This window comes from Oncorhynchus kisutch, linkage group LG6, assembly GCF_002021735.2.
Source record: "Oncorhynchus kisutch isolate 150728-3 linkage group LG6, Okis_V2, whole genome shotgun sequence".
NCBI lineage: Eukaryota > Metazoa > Chordata > Actinopteri > Salmoniformes > Salmonidae > Oncorhynchus > Oncorhynchus kisutch.
Window position 1 is genome coordinate 54,519,971 of NC_034179.2, and position 6,631 is coordinate 54,526,601.

Here is a 6,631-nt window from a genome sequence, read left to right on the forward strand (position 1 = left end):
CACCCACACCTCGTGAGACAGCGTCGTGTAATTGGTCATACAAAAAGTAGCCTCACCCATTTTTTCCAAATAAGGCGCACATGCGAAAGATGTGTCCGCCTTTTAAGGTCTTTAAACGTGATATGCATATTCTCTTCACGCCAAGTCTCCACCTTGTAGGGTTGAATCGTGAGAGATGAGATCCAGCTGAAATTGCATTCCATGCACGGTATCTTATGCAACCATGTCATGAGCCTCCTACAGAAAGATTGAAAAAGGTGAATGGTATGGATCCTGAGCAGAATTAAAGCATTGACCAGGCTGTAGTTATGATGATATAGTGACAGTCCTACCTTACTCGTAGATGCATATACACAGGGTACAAAACATTAGGAACACCTGCTCTTTCCATGACACTGACCAGGTGAAAGTGATGATCCCTTATTGATGTCAACAGTTAAATCCACTTGAATCAGTGTAGATGAATGGGAGGAGACAGGTTAAAGAAGCCTTGAGACATGGATTGTGTATGTGTGCCATTCAGAGGGTGAATGGGCAAGAGAACATATTTAAGTGCTTTTGAACGGGGTATGGTAGTAGGTGCCAGGCGCACCGGTTTGAGTGTCAAGAACTGCAACGCTGCTGGGTTTTTCACGCTCAACAGTTTCCCGTGTGTATCAAGAATGGTCCACCACCCAAAGGACATCCAGACATCTTGACACAACTGTGGGGAAGCATTGGAGTCAACATGGGCCAGCATCCCTGTGGAACGCTTCGACACCTTGTTGTCCAGTGGTCATCAGCCGGTCAATCTTCAAGGCATCCCTAATAGATCATCAAACTTTTCTGTAGAAAAGCCAACGATAAAGCCCTGTACACTGGGTAGGCAAAGTGTTCCTATTTTGGGACCATTTCATTTGTCTGAAAGACCAACTCTGCCTACCTGGCGGACCGGGAGATCTGTGGCCAAATTGAGTGTGCCTACTGTGCCAATCAGACAGCTTAAAACACCGTGCCTACAGCTTCTACGACCCCTGCCACAGCAAAGTTTGATACTAGCCTACTTGAGATTTCATCGTTTTTAAACCATGACCAGAGTGGGACTGTCAAAGAATACAGCAAAGAGCTGCTGTTATCAGTTAGTTTATGTTCAGGTTGTTTAGTTTTTTTTCCAACACTGTCAACACTGTTTTATTCATCACTATTACAAAAGATAAAAAGCGTGTCTCACTATGTCCACACGCGTTGCAGTTGGAATGAATGAGTCAATGAAAAAACGAAGAATATTTCACTTTCTCTGGTCATAGGAACAAAATTCATTTGTGCATGATGCTTGTGCGACTAGAGTTTCGCCATCAGGTCTCTGGTCAGTCTCAGCAGAAGAAAGGAAGGAGAGAGCAGGGACCATGAGAGGCTGACCCTCTGCTGCTCTCTCCCTCCCTCTGAGACGAATGTTGTGTTCAAAACAACTGGGAACTCTGGGAAAAAATAAGATCTGCCTGGGAAAAATATTTTTGAACGGTCATCCAACTCGGAATTCCAAGTCGGAAACTCTGGCATCTTTCTAGGGGTGCGTTCGTAAATTCAATTCGGCGATCTACTCCGATTTTAGAGCACTGTCGTCTGTGTGCCAGAACGCAGAATAACTGAGGAATTTATGAACTCTCAACACCCTTTGAATATGGCCGGTGTCAGTAAACGTCGGCAAAAAAAGAGGAATTAAATTGTTGTCAGTAGTACAGTTAGTCACCAACGCTCTGGATAACATGAAAACAGCCTAACCAGCTCTGCTAGGGCGAGTAAAATTGTCAGAGGGAGGTGTTCTCTCATATGTGTCTGGAAGTAGCTCTGAACGCTTCCAGAGCGAAACGCTCTGAATTTACGAGTGCACTCTGGCACTCCAGATTGAATTTATGAACACACCCTAGATCTCCAACCTGATGATCACTGATGTCATGATTTGACCTCGTTTTTTCCCCCCGAGTTCCCAGTTGTCTTGAAAGCACCATGACCAGCAAAAAAGCTAATTGCTATCAAATTATTTCAATGTATCCTGAGCTGTGCCTTGCAAGTGCTACACCAACTGATCTATTATGTTATCAAAGCTCAAGCTTTTAAATATAAGATATGGTCTGAGAAGAACGATATTGGCAGGCCAGGCATATAGCCAATGTGTTGTGATAATGTATTAGGCCTACAGCACAAACCTCATTCCTGCAGAACTGTTACATTTAAGATGTGTAAAAAAAACATCTGAGCGGTAGATTGTTGGCTTGAATTTTGACTGGGAAAGTGATCTTGACCCAGAAAAGGCAATGCCCCGACGAATTGAGGCTTTTCTGAGGGCAATATTCAACATGGAAAAGAGAGCATGCTCTTCTGATCTTAGATATATTCACCATCAAACACTCACAGACAACCAGGATCATGTGATGTGCCTTAAATGAGCATGCAGCCCTTTAACTGCAGGCCATAGGCATGGAAGCTTGGGATGCAAATATCTTCTTCAACTTCCTGAAATTCTCTGTGGTTTTGAAAGGCAAGTTGGTGGTGATGGGGCAGATTGTGACAGCGAGGGAAAGGCCTGCTGTCTGTGGCAGTGGTGGTGGCACCTGCTTGCTCTCTTCTCTCCATTTTTGGGCATGCAGGATCAATCTCATTACCAGTGGGCTGTGAAATGATGGGTCAGGGAGCACCGAGAGAGAGCCTCCGCTCTGAACAGCTGTGTCACAGACAGAGATCTAATTAAACCAAGCTGCTACCTAGTCTTCTATTCTCTCACCCACTAATCAAGCTCTTCCTGCCTGATGATTTTCCTGGGCTGCTCGGGTCACAACTAACTGATATTCTCTCATTTTCCTTTTCATGAAACAAATAAAAAATAAATGTCCCATTTTATTTTTAAAAAGTGTGATTGTGGTGTACTGGGGGTTCTACAGAGTGATTTAACCGCATGCTGGTGGTGGCCATGGCTACTAGAGCATGAGAGCTCATTTTAGAATGTTCCGTCTCATTTCTATTTAACCTCATACTTCACTCAGTGAGACATGTCCCTTCACCTGTTGATAACAGCTTTGACTGAATTTAATTCAAATGTGTGTGTTATTATCTGCCTGTGCTAATTGAGGTAGTATGTACATGAATGTATAGTTAAAGTGACTATGCATGTATGATAAACAGAGAGTAGCAGCGTAAAAGAGAGGTTGGGGGGGGGCACACAATGCAAATAGTCCAGGTAGCCATTTGATTACCTGTTCAGGAGTCTTATGGATTGGGGGTAAAAACTGTCGAGACGCCTTTTTGTCCTAGACTTGGCACTCCGGCACCGCTTGCCATGCGGTAGTAGAGAGTACAGTCTATGACTGGGGTGGCTGGGGTCTTTGACAATTTTTAGGACCTTCCTCTGACACCGCCTGGTGTAGAGGTCCTGGATGGCAGGCATCTTAGCCCCAGTGATGTACTGGGCCATACGCACTAACCTCTGTAGTGCCTTGCGGTCGGAGGCCGAGAAGTTGCTGTACCAGGCAGTGATGCCATACCAGGCATTTTCTGGTTTGCAGAGCAATGCATTGACAGGGAAATGAAACTACCAGAAGGTCGTTCTTTCAATTATTTTATATTTTCAATAATACTGTCCCCAACAACAACATACCACACGTACACAAAATAAATAGCACAATGTTGAGGTTTTCTAAAAGCACAAATGTTACAATAAGCCAATTAGCATCAAAATAATACTGAGGTCTAATAGATCAAACTTCTAATTTCTGATGTTTTTTGTAACTTATGATGCATGGATTTGATCAATTTATTCAATTTATTTCTGCTGTTATCAAAACAGCTAATGGTAAGCCATGCAGCCACTTGAAAACTTGCTTCAGAGTGCGCGTTCACTACATGACAGGAACAAGCACGGTGTGTCTTGACGGCAGGTTAGAATGTAAGGATGGCCTTTTTCCACTAGGAAAAAGACTGTAGATCGTTCATTTTTCATGTACGAGCCATACATTTATACGTCGAGTCCAAAACGGGAGGTCGTTAAAAATACTGAGGTTGTTTTCAATCTTCGGGAACATCTCTTTTAACAGCTCAAGATCAAATCATTCTGCCATGACATTACATTTGTCATGTCCCTTTAAATGGGGTTCATTCACTTCAGCCAACATTTCAGGATTTCTGTAAAGGAGTAAAAGGGAACCACTCTGTTTTCCTGGGTACTGCTGTTCTCAGAACTGTGGCAGAGCAGCTTTTTTACACTGAGTAAATGCTTATTCATGGCCCATAGTTTTTCCAGTTCCGAGACAGATAGCAGCCTAATGCTTACACAGTAGTAATTACATAGTGCCAGTTAATGTAGACCAGTGTTTCCCAAACTTGGTCCTCGGGACTCCAAGGGGTGCACGTTTTGGTCTATCAAAGCTTGATGATTAGTTGATCATTTGAATCAGCTGTGTAGTGCTAGGGCAAAACAGGCACCCCTTGCGGTCCTGAGGACCGAGTTTGGGAAACTCTGATGTAGACAGTAGACACCTCCATAGCTCCCTGTCCTATACCCGTTGTTTTCCCATTTTCTCTCCAATTCAGCAAACATGGTCCTCGGGATATTTTATCATTCACCTTGACAATAGTGGGAAGAGCCAGAGGAAGGGACCATTTGATATACTGTACATATTTTTCTCGCACAGTGGGGTGAAGCTGTTGAAGTGTCGGCAAATAGAATACAGATGAATAGAAGAACTGGTCTTTACTGGCCTTGTTCAGAGAGACACCCCCCCCCCCCCCCAACTCATCTTCCTTCCCATGCAACCCAGGGAAATACCATCCATATTTAAAAGAGAGAGCAGATTGGCAGATGATAATAGCTTTTAAACTATGTAACCTACTGTATTTCCTATCAGGATGTGCATTTGTTTGTCCACCGTAGCATGTAAACCAATCGCAGATCCAGACATGTCTTGCTTCGGTTTTTCCCCGTGTATATATCGCAATAGTGCTGCGGAGGCTATGAATAAAACATTGAATCCATTAAAAAATTAATCACCCCTACCTAAGGCATAATTATGGTGCGATTTCTCCTAGAGGGCTGAGAATAGACTGTAACAAAGCCACATTATGTTGCGTAATGCCATTGTATTGCGCCACATAAAATATTCAAGCCGTGTACATACACCAAACAAAACAATCTGGGAAAGCTACTGGGTGCCTGGCCTTGTGTTCACAGCAGTCATCTGTCCTCATGAGGGCAAGGCAGGAGGATCAACAAAGGCATCATTTATGTGTTGTGTATATACTATAAACATGGTGTTTTTTTCAGCAACATGTGCTTAACACCACTGCTATGTAAGTGCCAGACGCCCAACCTAAATTTACACTAGCATGTTCCACTATATTTCTAGACTGCCTCCTTATATTTGACACTTAATCCATTCCTTATCGCCGTAGTTGGTTTGAAAGGAATGGAATATAGTCATGGACTATGTACAGCAGGCCAGGGGTTTTTCATATTGTTCTCTGTGTATTTGTCCTAGTGCATTTTTCCCCAGGGATGAAATACTAATTAAGCCAAAGAGGTCTGGCCAGTGGAATATATCAGTGTTTGAGGGAGGAATGTTGGATGGTGGATGTCAGAAAGGTCTTACTGATTTCATTAGTCCTTTGGGTACTGTAAGGAATAAATTACAATGGACCAGCTGTGTGTGTGTGTGTGTAACAATTGAGATCCTCCCTCTACCAGCACTGGGTCCACTTTCCTTTTGGGGCAGCTCTCCACTGTTGATGAGCTTGGCCTGTTGACAGGAAACATCTGACAGTGGCCAGAGCTAGTGACATAGCTTACAGCGAGGGAGAATGATCAAAATGGCTACCTTGGCATCATCTCACTCACACTACCAATCCACCTAGAACGACCTCTCTTTCCTCTCACCCCTCTCTCTCACCTCACTCCCCTCTCTCCACCTACATGTATCTCTCTCACGTAATGCTGACGCGGCCTAAATAATGGAGCTTTGGAAGCAGAAGTGCTGAGTAAGACCGACCTGAGCCATCCTTCACCCCGGCAGAGATGCATAGTGGGGCCTCATCAATAATGTAAAGTCCTCCGCCATGCTGTATTTGAGGGGACGTAGCCTACAGTTTATGGTTCCACCTCTACTCATCTGACGGATGGAGTTTCAAGATGAACCTCATCAGTTGATGCCCTGTCAGCCCATGGACAATGTAATGTCTATGTGTCAGCCACTCGTGATACAGTGGCTTCCCATGTGAAAGAACCTGACTCTTTTTCAACAGAATCTAAACAGTGTTTTACATTTGAAGGAGAGTGAAAAAGAGTTGCGCCAGTCACTAAACTGTTATCTACTTGTCCCAGGAGTGCTTGAGACCATCATCATCATAAAATCTTGAAAGCCTGAGGAGGGAAGATACTTATGTTTTTGACTCCCTCTCTCGCTCTCTTTCCGAGCTCATATTCTTCTGTCTGAATTACTGCTCCAGATGTTCGTTTCTTGGTGTCCCCATAAACTTCCTGTGTTTTAGCACCAGACAAAAGAGAACTAAGATGGATTCCCTGAGGCTTGGCATTGCCCCATTCTTTTCTTCACTGCTTTCAGTATACAGTAGCCTACTTGTGTCTGGGCAACTGGCTTGGCTATGC